Raw genomic sequence first — 14,501 nt, 5'->3', positions numbered from 1 at the left:
GCTCCTCTTTTATCCTACCCAAAATTGGTGCTTCTTGGGCTCTCCCAAATTGTCAAGGTACCTCCCAGTGTGCCATGTTGTCTTGATTCATCACTACATTGGAAATCCCACCAAACAAAACCCAATCCTATGGCTTCAAGTCCCACCATGCTCCTAACAACCTATCTCTACATATTTGTGACCCAAAAGTGGAAATAGGCTTGTGTGTAACCCACTGATACCAAACTAGGTCTTTCTATATACCATGTGGCCACCCAAACTATTGCAGTACCTTGTTTGATTAGTACTACTCCACAATATAGTCCCATCTGCCAAAAATTAACCCTAGAGTGATACTATAAGGTAACTATGCTTAATTCTCTTCGTAGAGCCCTAACCCCATATATGACCTCCATACCACCACTCTAATGTTATTAAATTTTTTATTTTAGTAATCCAAGTCATCTATATGGTGACATTTAAGGGGATTTGTCCAACTCTATACCACATACTCATCTACCTCTAGGTCTTATTATTCAATAGGCTTAATAAGAACAATATGCTCCTAGACCCATATCTATAGGAGCATCACAAAACTGATAGTCCTCCCCATAGTCAAGGTATCACCATTATACATAATCTGGTAAAGGTCTTTGTATAAATCTGCTAACATCAATAGCCCCCATGAAGCTAGTACTCTTACATCCACAATCTTCACTATGGTGGGGATCAAGCCCAAAGTGACACTCATTCCTCTATATCTAGGGGAAGGTACCCAAAATCCAATCTACACACACCTAACTAGTGCATCACATCCAAGTAGTGATCTAGTGTGAACTATCCTTGTTCAACCATGAAAGGGACACTAGGGCTCAATAATTGTTGGACCATCTTCTCACCAATAATAGCTCACATAACCAACACCTCAGTCCCCCATTAAAGAAAATTAAATATCTTGTACACATTCTCTTGGGTCACTATCATCTCCCCTATTAGGAGATGGAAGGTAACAATCTTAGAATGCTACCTCTCACATAGAGTCATAACCATCACTACATAGGTCCACCTATGGGACATCTATGCAAGATACCTCAACTTCATCACCTCCACTCTAGCCCACTTAGCAACTCCAAATTGATCAGCAACCCACAACATAGATACATGCCTTTCACAAGATAGAAGCATATCAAGAAACCATTGCATCCAAAAAAATACAACACCAATTAATCCTTGTCCTATAGATATCTACAATCACCTATCTATTTACCCAGTCTTACATGTTCAAACTTGCCATCCACCGAATCTTTCCAAACTACACACCCCAAGATCAATCTAGTTGAAACTCATATTCCCACTGACCAATTCTAGATTATTGCAACACCCTAATTCATTTAGAGATCCCACCAAACTATACTTTGGTAGGAGTGTGAAGCCCATTTTCTACCCCAGGATCAAAACCCTAATTCTAAACTTGCATTGACTTTGACTATTCCTGTAGGATTGCAATCCCATGACTAGAAATGTATCCAAATTACCATGAATGCATCCCTGTATTCGGGGATGCACCCTCATGACCAAGAATGCATCCCTACCAATAATTCAAGAAAGAATGTGATCTCACAAATTATTCCTTGGACCTATCATTTTCTACCCCACCATTTGGCCCTTTTATGAGACTGCAGTCTCGTAGGTCTACCTCATGATCCTTTTGGACTTGTGTCCATGGGAACACATTTTTACCCCCACAAAGAATGTAAAAAAGCATTAAAATATAAAAATCAAAAGACATGTTTTGGGCCTACTAGTCTATTTAGTACTCCCCACACCCACATGTTTAACACCATCTCTAATTGGTGAGTCAATCATCCCTAATCAACAGACTCACTAATGAAATCCATAGCATAACTCAACCTTGTCTCCACAAGTCAAATGAGTGCAAATAACCCATTCTAGCCCTTCCAATCCCCCATTTAGGACCCCCTTCCAAGCCCCTTTTCTCTTTTTTCCCCGCTAATGACCCTTTTACATCCTAAACGCCAAATTGATGCTTTCATAACCCTTCTACATCCTTCTTGCCACACCGTTTTCATATTTTGAGATGTCATTTGGCCTCATTTTCTCTCCCCGCCACCTTTTCAAGGTGGCATCACTTAGTACAATATTTCTCAAAGCTAAGACAACCTTGTTTCTTTAAAAATTTTCTTCACGTCCTCTATTATTTAAAAATATCTTTGAAATAATGTTGTACCAACACTATGTTGAAGAGGGGAAAAATCTAGACACCTAAATCTAATCACATAAATATGTAATCATTTGTAGTCATCTTCTAAGGCATATTTTAATTAAATATTAAATATTAAATATTAAATAATTTTAATTTGATCTCCTATTTAATTAATTTATTTAAATAGTCAACCAATAGTCTAATTTATTAATTAAACCCCCCATCCTTTATTAAATTTAAAAAAAGAAGTAAAAAAATCATTTAATTTAATCCCAAATCCCCTCTCTATTTAAGTAATTAAATCACTCCAACCAAAAAATCACCCTCTAAATGAGCAATTAGCCAAACTCAACCCATGCATCAATAATTCTCCTTTAAATCAAATAATTCATTTATTTAATTAAACTCACCCACCAACCTTTTTTTCTAATGAATCCATCCACCAACAACATCATCTAGTTAGTTGGTCCATCTCACCCACCTAAATAGAGACATATTTACCCCTCATCCATGTCTAAACTACCTCTCTAGATCACTTGCATAAATCAAGGCACAATTTACTCCTTTTGACTCAAGCCCAAATCCACTCTCCTACCGCATTCCCCTCTTCCACATCTAAACACAAAAGTTCATCTCCTACACCTATCCCATTCAATTGAAGCCCATCTTGCACCTTACTCAAATAACTATCTCTCACAAATTCTTCTCTCCTCCTCACCCATTTGCCTATAAATTGAACCCTTTGCTCCTCACAAATCATCTACCTTTTGAGTAGAATTACTATAGTATTTTAAGAGATAAACACTATTAATGCACTATTACCATACTCAAATTATCACACATCGATCCATTATCAAATCATTATTGAAGCATTGAGCACACCATTGAGCGCACATCCACAATCATGACCATATCTACACATCAAGGAATCTATAGAGGTATCAAGGTTTTCATTCTTTGGTTTAGGGTTTTCTTCTGGTTAATCTATTTTTTTCTTTTGATATAGTTTGTGAAAGTTTTATTTTGGCTTTATATCCTTTAGTATACTAGTTTTTATTGCATACAACTGCATCCTCTAAAAATACATGTTAGTGATAATCAAAATCACGTAGGACTTACTAAGGAAATTTGATGAAGTTCATGGGTAGCTATAAGCCCCCTATTTTGGTTTGCTAATTGAAAAATGTGAAACAAGGAATCATGTTTACCATAGTGAATTGAATCATGGAATGTATTAACAAGTAGTATTCAAATCATTCAAGATGACTACTAAATTATTTTAAATGAACTTGGATATAAAAGCTATTTAATCAAAATTGCAAAGCCTATAATGACACTTGAGTTGCTAAGCCCAAGATACAATCAAAAGAGTGAGAGCGATCATTAATATTTAAAGAAATAAAAGTTAAAATTTTCAAAATAAGTCCAAAAAGTAACCTAATAATAACATACATAAAGTGACATTACCCTTTTAAAGCCCATTTGAAACATTTTCTTGAAGGTGAAGAAGAAGAAAGAGAAAGATGTCAATGAAGGAGGAACTATAACTAATACAGATATAGGAGCTTTGAAAAGCACAAACAGATGGAGCAGAGCAAGATGAGGTAAGGCCTCAATATTTTACACACTTTCATTTAATTTTTCATTTTTTTTAATATTTAGGATTTTTTTGCAGATGTCGTATAAACCTATTTTTGATGTCAAACTCAGGAAGTTGGCTTGTACCTAGGAAGGCAACTTGTATCTAGGAAGTTGATTTGTACCTTAGGGTATAAGTCATCCTATTCCCATAAAATTGACCTATACCCGAATAGATCAATTTGTAGAGTTATGTGTTTATATGCTTCTATTTGGAATGAGATATTAATCAAAATCCATCATGTTTCCATTGTAAGATATGCCAGTGATGTTAGCCCCAACTCATATTGTAATTGATGATGCTTTGAATGTATGTAAAAGACTCAAAACAATTTTTATATTGTCATTTATGTCAAAGTCTTAATTGGCTAGACATTATGCTAACCCAAGAAAGTACCATATCATTTGATTTATGAAGATGATTTGAAGAAAGAATGATTAAGATAGAGTTAATATGTAAGGTATTCAATGGGTAGTTGAATGAGAATGAAAATGATTATGTAATATTGGTTTGATTATTTTATAATAATGTATTGTTGCAATATGTTGAAGATCACAAGCTTAACTGAGTCACAAGTTTAAGGGAGACTATATTCACCAAGAGGCTATAGTATTTCCCAAGTGATTGCAAAGAGGGATAAATGACACAGTGTTGGCCAAGCCAGATAGTATTAATTCAATTATATGTTACCGATGTAATTAATGTAATATTTACCAAGTGAGAACTAGATGAATAAGTTTGAGAAATTGGAAATGAAGGCCAACTGTTGATGGAAATTTGGAAAGTTTGAGAAGATCTATTGTGAGAGTCAGAGTTTTTTGCAAGATCAACGATGAAGAAAAATCAAGAAGGATAACGATGGACAAAAATTTCTATGTTTCTAAATTCATTGCATGAAGGAATTCTATTGTAAACTTAAGATCAATGATTCAGATTAAGTAGAAAAAGTTGTAAGGATTTGGAAGCATTAGGAAATCTATTTGAGGAGGAAATGAGAGTTTTAGGTTTCTAGTTTGAAGTGGGTAATGATTTCATTGTTATATTTTTTGAGATTTGATGAAGTTAAAATATATATGATTGACAATTGTTGTGGAAAGAAAATTTGTTGAAGGAGAAGAGCTAAGTGTTGAGCCAGGAGAACCAAGCCAAGCAGATATAAGAGAAAGAAGTTGTCAAGTGAGTAAAAAATAATGAAAGAACAAGAACTAAGATAAAATCAAGAAAAGATAGTTTCTATTATCTAGATATCACTTTATATTATTTACAATTTAACCTTTGTAGCAAAAAATATTAGAAGTACTGTGTGGACCCAGCAAGTCTGTGAAATCCTATACAGTAACATTGATTAGTGGTGTTTGTAAGTCCTTTAAATCTAGACACTCTTTTTGGTCTTAGATAGCGAGTGATAATGTCTAGATGATCTTTTTCTAAAATCCTCTAACAAGTTCACTTTTAACAAAGTGTATATAACCTTTAGCAAGCTAATTTCCTAACAAAGATTACTTTAGAAGAGTGAAATTTTTGGGTTGTAGGTCCTAGGTGGTTTTTCTCTTAACAGGGTTTCCATGTTAAATATTGGTGTCAAAATTGTGTGAATGTTATTTTTTTTTAAAGTTGATTCACATGTTTTACAGTTTACTACAACTTGGTAATAACCAAATTATCACTAGGTAAGAACTAGAAATTTACTGACAATGGTAATGCAAGGAACAATATGATAATAGTTCGAGAAGATGTTTTTAATGAGTATCAATAGTTAAGAAGAGTTGAGTAATATGCATTTGAAATGGATGGAGTACTTACAAGCTTTCACTTTCACATCAAGCATAAGAAAGGGAAAATGGACAAGGTGATAGATGCATTAAGCAACAGACTGTTAACTATCTAAGAATTTTAGTGACATAGCATTGGAATAGAGAGCTTCAAGAGTCTCTATAAAGAGGGTGGAGACTTTATAGAGGCATACAAGGTTATTTTGAGAACCATTTCCATAACAATTTCTTTGAATTTACTTTGTAGAATGGGTTTTTATTTAAGGGCAATCAACTATGTGTACCAAGGGGATCAATATGGGAAAATATTATTCAGGAGAAGCATAATGGGAGCCTAAGTGGTCACTTGGGTGTGAACAAAACTTTACAATTAGTCCAAAGATTCTACTATTGGCCAAAACTAGTCAAGAATGTGACTAAGTATGTTGAGAAATGGATGGTGTGTATGAAAAATGAGGGTGGAATGAGTAATGTAGGTTTATATCATCCCTTACCAGTCCCAAACAGGCCATGGGAGTGTGTGAGCATGGACTTCATAGTAGGTCTTCCCAAGACAAAACAAGGATATGACAATATTTATGTAGTGGTTGACAGTTTCAACAAAACGAGACATTTCATACCATGCAAGACTACTAATGATAGTAGTCACATTGCCCACTTGTTCTTTAAGGAGGTTATGAGAATTCATGGACTTTCATTGAGCATTATTTCAGATAGAGATGTGAAGTTCACGAGCCACTTTTGCAAGACATTATGGAGTAGACTTGGTACAAACCTTTCATTTGGATAAGCCTACCATCCTCAAATAGATGGCTAGACTAAGGTGGTTAACAGGGTGTTGAGTAATCTTAACTCTCTTTTAGACCTTCTGGGTCTTCTTTCTCACCTCAAATTTCTTTCTTTTCCAGATGTCGCTCGACATCGCTTTCTTCTCTCCCCACCACCTTCTCAAGGGGGCATCATCCAGTCTAGTCTCTTCTCTCTCTTTTCAAGATCAGTGAATTTTTCTTGCTTTAAATATCTTCTTTGCATCATCTATTTTTAAACTTCTTCAAAATAATGGTGTTTAAACACTCTATCGAAGAGGGGGAAAATGTAGAGACCTAAATTTGACTACACAATTAAGTAATCTTATCTATTCATCTTGTAAGACATTATCAGTTAAGTTTTTAATATTTAATTAATTTATGTTATCCCCTAGTTAATTAATCTAATTAATTGACTTTAGTCCAATTAATAAATCAAATGAAACTTAATTGTCTGATTATTAATTAAATCCATATTCTTCTATTAAATTAAATTATTGCACAATACCCATTTAATTTAATTCCAAATTCCCCTTTAATGAAATCCTCAACCTTAGCCCTTAACCCATTTCTAACCTAGTGGTTCAGGCTCAACCTAAATCATTTACCCATATTAAACCTACTTGATTAACTTATTAAAGCTAGTTAATTAAATTATCCACTTGTACTTCTCTAAAATCTTCACTTGTCATTCTAATAACACCCTAATCCAACCCTAACCTCACCCTAATCATTTGTATAACCTCAAGCATGGGGATTAATAAATCCTAGCCTAGACCCAAGTCAACTCATGTCACATCCCTCACATCCCCACCAAAATGTATTAATGTCCTCCTTAAATGCCTCCTAAACATCTCTTACACACTCCATCCCCCTCATTATTCCTTTGTCCTCTTTACATCCCCCAAAATGGTCACATTCCCTCTAAAACCCTAATCCCCTCACATGTATTCTCCTTGTGATACTTGTCATAAGACTATGCATTTGAGAAAGCACAATCAATGTGCTTCCCCCCCCTTGTGTCCTATTCATTCCTCAAAATCGTCCAATCTTGCATCTTGACCATCTAATTTTTTGCCTCTTTGGCTATAAAATGAAGTACCCTTCACCCTTCACAAATCATCCGCATTCCATTGCAAAGTTATAATTCTAGTTTGAGAGTCCAAAAAACTACTAAAGTACTATTATAATGCCAAATTTTATCCTCATTCCCATAGTTTGAAACCTCCATCCTCCATTTTTGAATCCACTTTAAATATTGAAGCATCATTGAGATTGCATACCTCATCATAGGACAACATCCAAAGCATCAAGGTTTTGAGGTTTGCATTGCTTTGTATTTGGCTTCTTTTGGGTATTTTCATAAGTGTTAAGTTATCTTGTTTTGTTGAATGTTATCTTGCTTATATTCCTATTGAACACTACATTTTAGCTTGCACATCTATGACCTTGCATTACCAAAGCTTCGTCTTCTCCAACACACACCATTTTAAAGCAATTTTCATGGTATCCAAACTTTCATATTCAATTAGATTACTTTATACTAGTTCAATTTTTTTTTTTGTCGTATTATCCTTAATTTTAGAAATAGATTGTGGATGAGGTTGGAAGACAAGATTTTCTATAATATAAGCATGCAAAGGATTTTTACAAACTATTATCTATGATTGTAACTTTGTCTAAAGAGAATGCAATGAAATTTGACTCCTTAATGTTTTCCTTTAAATCTTCTTTTTCAACTTGAGCAAGATAACTTGCCATTACCATCTCTTGTTTACTGACCAATAATTGTTAGTGTAGTTATGAACTTTCAAAAAGTGCAATAAAGCACTCAATTATGGGTATTCTATCATAGCACATGCTTTGCTTAAAATATAAAAGATAACAATTAATTGTGTAAGAATTTTCCTATGGGAAAAATTCACCCAAGAACTAAGAACTCAAACACAAGCACAACTGTAGACCAAAAATGAAGAGAGTATGATCAGAATAATAATGTATTCAATAATTGTCTCATAAGAGTACACTAGGAGTGCCTGAATATAAAGGCCTCAGGAGAGCTTCTAGAATGCATAGAAGTTAGCATTAGAAGTGTCATACAACCAAGCACATGTCCACCAGATATGGATTATCCTCCATTAAGAACATAAGTAAGTGTGATGATGTGAGGATAAGTCTACAAGGGTGGGACACACAAAACAATGTTGTAGACACCATGTTCTCAAATAGAGGTGCGTACTCCTGTGTTGTCAACATGACAACTCACAAGGTTGCACAAACTCCTAAGTGTCTCATAAATAAAAATAATAAAATAGTGCAAAATAATTAAATAATGCATTAACCTAAGTAAACTTAAGTAAGTGTAAATAGTAAAGTACTTATTTACACCAACACCCCCCCTTAAGTGCAACTTAGGGGAATGCCCTTAAGGTTACAAACTCGGATGAAGATGGATAATGGGTCCCGCCTACTAGGCCATGTAAGGTACCCATGTACATAATGAAAATGCAAATCTCTCATAAAGCGGGGAAAGAAGGAAAACCTCATGGGAAAAACCCTCTGCCAAAAAGAGAGATAAAAGAGGATGCATTGATGGATGGAGTAATCAAGACCCCAGTTACGACATACATCCAATATATACAAAAGAGAATGAAAGAAGGAAGAGAGACAGAATAGGCTCCCCCCCCCCCCCCCCCAAAAGAAGAATGCCAACAGGTGAAAGCTCCTCTAATGAAGAAGCTGGTCCAACAATGCAGAATGGTGTTCCTCCCCTTAGGAAGAAACAATGCACAAGGTACTATCCTGAAGATGCGTGTTGGCTCAAAAACTTGCTCAAGTATCCCTGTACTGATGCTGAAGTTCACCCCTTCCATCTATGCTGAAAAGAATGAATGCGGATCTGTCAAGGATGTCTGTTGAACCTAATCCATTGAACCATCTGTCTCCTCAAAGGACAAAGAGTCCTCCACTAATTGCTATTCATAAGGATCCATAATCACACCAACCTATGCAGATTGATCATGTAGAGAGTGGACATGAGGGTCAGAGTGAGCCCTCGCAACAACTGTAGAAGTATCATCATCAATGAGAAGATGTATGTCCTCAAGTCTGTCTCCCAAGTCAAGTGAAGCTGGAGCTGGAAGACAAGATATACCATGCTGTGTTGGACCTTTCACTATGGCAATATAAGCACATGGACTGGACTGATGTGACCTCTCACTGCAACTGTCAACAAAACCCCATATACCTGAACCTATTGAAGCACTATCGCTGGTGTCACAATCAGTTTCCATTGTGTATGAAGTGCAGAGAGGAGTAGAGGATAAGCTCAGAGAACATTCCTCAAAATGAACATCCTTCTCCACAAAAATATCATGAGTCTTTGGATCCATTAGTCTGTAAGCCTTTGCATTGTCTTCATAACCGATAAAGGTACAAGGCCTAGGTGCCGGTGCCTTGCAACTCTTGGAAGATAGGTTTTCCCATGTTGGACAACCGAAGACTCTAAGGTGACTCACAACTAGTTTTTTGCCACACCATGCCTTAAAAGGAGTCTTGTCATCTAAGGCTAGATGAGGAGATCTGTTAAGTATGTGAGTAGCACTGCTAATGGCTTCAACTTCAAGTGTAGGATCGAGAGACTTAGCCTTTATCATGAAACTTGCCATGGTCTTGAGAGTCCTAATCCTCATAGCTGCAACATCTGTCTTGTGCGGACTGAATGCTGGTGAGTTCTGAAGATCAATGCCCTCAATTCTGCAAAGGTTCTTAAGTCTTCTGTCAATATAACGGTTCTCATTGCCCACTCTTAATACTTTGATGGCTTTCCTTGACTTGTGTTCAACATGAGTCTTAAAGTCTTGAAGCTTATGAACTACTTCGTTCTTATGATGAAGGAAGAAGACCCAAGTGAATCTGGAAAAGTCATCAACAAATATGAGTATGTAGCGACCTTGGCTGACTGAAGTCACTACAAAAGGTCCTACTAATACTATGTGAACTAGATGAAGAACAACTGGAGCTCGAGAAGACTTCCCTTTATCATACTTCTCCTTGAGATGCATATCCACTGAACAAGATGAACACTCCCCCTTAGAAAAGTTGATATTAGGTAAACCTTTGACCATGTGTTGTGAGCAAAGTTGCTGAAGAGAGCGAAAGTCAAGATGACCAAACCGCTCATGCCATAAGTTGTTGTTTGAAGGATAGTGAGTTAACAAGGCTTGAGAAGAACTCTTAGGCACAAAATGGGAGAAGGAATAAAGCCTCCTGTCATCATTGACTTTCCCAACTGCTACCAATGAATCATCTTTTAGACTACACACCATCATTGAATCGGGAAGGAACTCAACTTTATGACCATCTCCAAGGTGAGTGATTTGGTAAACTGATAGGAGATTGGAGCTTAGATTTGGAACACAGAGAACGTCTTTGAATTCCCCATCGCCCATTTAACCATGTCCTTTTCCTTCAACTTTCATTTTAGTATCATCTCCCACGAAGATGTGTGGCACCTTTGATTGCTTCAATGAAGAAAAATCTTGCTTTGAAAAACCCATGTAGTAGGAGGCACTTGAGTCAAGTATCCATTCCAAAGAAGAATTTGAGTTTTCCATAAGTGCTTGACCTTTACCCTTTGAAGAGATAGGAGTAGAATCCTTGGAAGTACCTGGCACTTGAATCTTATTCTTCTTGAGTAGGTTTTCTAACTCATCGATTCTTTTTGTCTTGCAATGATGCTCATCATGATTTGGCTTTTTGCAGTATGCACAAAAGAGTTTGTCCTTCTTTTCATTACTTCCCTTCTTGTTTGAAGAAGAACCACCTTGTTGAGAGGAGTCATGTTGTGTCTCAGATTGTGTTTTCTACTTGCACTGCTTCTTCTTCTTGTTGCTTTTTCCCCCTTGACCAGATTTCTAAGCATCATTAGCTACTAAGGCTTTGGTATTAGATGACTTGAGAAGGCCAAAATCCACCAAGTGAGATTGTTCAACAATCAACATGGCTGAAAATCCATCAAAGGAAGGTTCTGGTAAGCAGATCCCATGGTCAACTTGTGAGTAGTAAAACTTGAAACAAAGTTGGCGTACTCAGAAGGTAGCTTCTTCAGGATGTGATGTATCAACATATCATCCTTAATGAGATTTCCACAATCTTTAAGAAGTGCCCTATACTCATTGAATTTGATGATATAATCCTAGATTGTGTCATAATTCTTAGGATCTAAGAGAAGTAGATCATCCTCAATCTGAAATCCCTTTTCTTCATCCACTTTACCATACAGCTGTTCAACTTTATCCCAAGCTTCCTTAGATTCTGAACAATTTTTAATGTGAAAGAGAAGATCCCCATGTACACAACTCCTAATTACACCTAAAGCCTGTCGGTCTTGAATTTTCCAAGCAATGAGTTCTTTAGCATCAATAGGTTTGGTAATTGTACCATCAACATACAAACTATATCCTTTTTCCATTAATCTACTCCATGCAATATCTTTCCAAGTAGAATAGTTGTGTGAAGTTAGAGGAGGACATTTAAAACCCATGATGCAGAAATGAAAGAGCACAAAATAGAGACACAAAAAACACAGTACGCCCCCCCCCCCCTTTTCACTCAATCAAAAGACCCCCCCAAAAAAGATGCTGTTGGCACTTTATAAGTAGTGCATTTACAATGGGCCACTTGTCAGAATGAACAAAGTGGACTTTCTAATTTGGCTTTTACAACTGCCTTATAAGGCTGAAATCTATCACTTAAGCACTGTAACTCAGATTTACAACAATTCTGAAAAGAATGAAAGCTATACAATGCCAAAGAAGGCCTAATTCTAAAAGTGAGAAATTTTTCCACACAACCCTAGAATCTGACTTTAGATCTAGAAAGTAGATGAAAAAATACGCACTTTCAAAAAAAAGGAACCTGAAAAGGTGACCAGATGTGCCCGTACGGAGCTTCTGAAGTTGCAAAAGGCAGGATTATGCAGGTACAATCACCAAAAAATGCAAATTTTACAAAATTTGTGCACCAAAACTAGAAAAAAACACAACCATTAAAAAATTCAAGAAATTCTACCTGAGTTCAAAAAAAATTGCACTTGAATCAGAGTCTAGATGTCCAAGTTAGGAGCTCGCAAAGTTAGGCTACCAAACTGAAAAGCAATTTGGAAAGGGGTCTTGAGGAGAAACTGCGAGTTTAAATTTGACAGTCAAATGGGCCGTCAACACAATTCTAAAATGCCCTAGAATGATGTTCAAACGGGTGTTAAATTTAACACAGTGAACTGATGATGTCAGCAAAAAAGATAGTCCCCCGGTTGACGTGTCAGCTGACTCAACGTACGGTCTGTGACATGGCATAGTCTGATTATCCACAGGTGACGTGGCAATACTGGCTAGCTGGTCAGCTAATGTGGGCAAGTAGAGGGTGGATGAATAAGCCTACACCACGTGGCGCCAGGCTGTCTCTTTGTAGGTGGGAGTTTAAAACTCCAAACATGGCACCGGAGGTCTTCTTCTCGCGCGGGCAGGAATAAAGCTTGCTGGAAAATCGTGGATCAATCACCTGAAAATCAAACTCTACGTTGTCGAAAAGTCTGAGCTCATGGCCAAAAAAATGACAGCAATGCCAAGTGCCGGAGAAGATCGCAGGCGCTGAAAGAAAGATCGACATCGAGAAAGTGCACAGGGGGTCGGAGGATTCAGAACGCCGTCGTAGGGAGTTGATAAAATTGGCTAGAAACCTCCTTCACTGTGCCGGAAGGTGGAGTGTTTTGTCCCACATTTACCAAGTTAGAGGGCTATGCATTGTATAAACTGAAACGTCCGCAAAGCGAAGGTAAAGCGATTGCCTGCCTGTGAAGTGAGATTCATCGGATTTGTCTGCGATGACACTGAAATTTGTTGTGCAGAGATGTTTCGGCCCCCGGTCGATAGGATTTGGGCTAAATTTTGAATGGCCAGTGAGGGGTTCGGCTGGTGGTTCGCTGTACGGTCTGCTTTGGCCTTAATTATTCTGCCAATTTAATATGATAACCCTGCAAATTAATAATCCGCCAAATAGGGATCTGGGATTTGATTGCCCGATTCTGTAAAAAAATTTCTCTGTCATGTGCCCGAAGGGAAAAAATTTAATTTCCAAAAAATGACGAAAAAAAAGAGAAATAAAAATGCAGATCTGAAAAATAAATTCATAAATTTGCGAAAATGACCATACCCATACCGCAAATCGGGGACTTCGGGTTCCAATTTGCAAATTTTTTTTTGCCTTACAGTCAACTATGGGCCAAGGTAGGTGTTCTTATAGTCAATTTTCACCGGTTCAATGTTCCAGACGCAATGGTGATGTTAGATCTGATGTTGGACACTCCCAATTTCTGCAACACTCCGGATTCAGGCTAAGGTGATGAAGCAAACAAGAGGTCTCGAACGGCTTGCGATGAGAAAGTCTCCAAGTTGCTCTGATACCATGTAAGAATTTGCCTAAGGGAAAAATTCACCCAAGAACTAAGAACTCAAACACAAGCACAACTGTAGACCAAAAATGAAGAGAGTATGATCAGAATAATAATGTATTCAATAATTGTCTCATAAGAGTACACTAGGGGTGCCTGAATATAAAGGCCTCAGGAGAGCTTCTAGAATGCATAGAAGTTAGCATCATGAAGTGTCATACAACCAAGCACATGTCCACCAGATATGGATTATCCTCCATTAAGCACAGAAGTAAGTGCGGTGATGTGAGGATAAGTCTACAAGGGTGGGACACGCAAAACAATGTTGTAGACACCATGTGCTCAAATAGAGGTGCATACTCTTGCATTGTCAACATGACAACTCACAAGGTTGCACAAACTCCTAAGTGTCTCATAAATAAAAATAATAAAATAATGCATTAACCTAAGTAAACTTAAGCAAGTGTAAATAGTAAAGTACTTATTTACACCAACAAACTGAATACATTTTCCCATTTGTTCTACTTCCATTAATTTTTCAACAAAGGATTCCATAAAACCTTTCACTTTAGTAGCCTTCCACTATATTTCTCCTAATAATCATATATTTTGGCATTTCTAACATGCGAAC

This window comes from Cupressus sempervirens, chromosome 3 (assembly GCF_028749045.1).
Source record: "Cupressus sempervirens isolate cs-2001-9-10 chromosome 3, ASM2874904v1, whole genome shotgun sequence".
Classification (NCBI taxonomy): Eukaryota; Viridiplantae; Streptophyta; class Pinopsida; order Cupressales; family Cupressaceae; genus Cupressus; species Cupressus sempervirens.
This window is presented reverse-complemented; position numbering follows the sequence as displayed.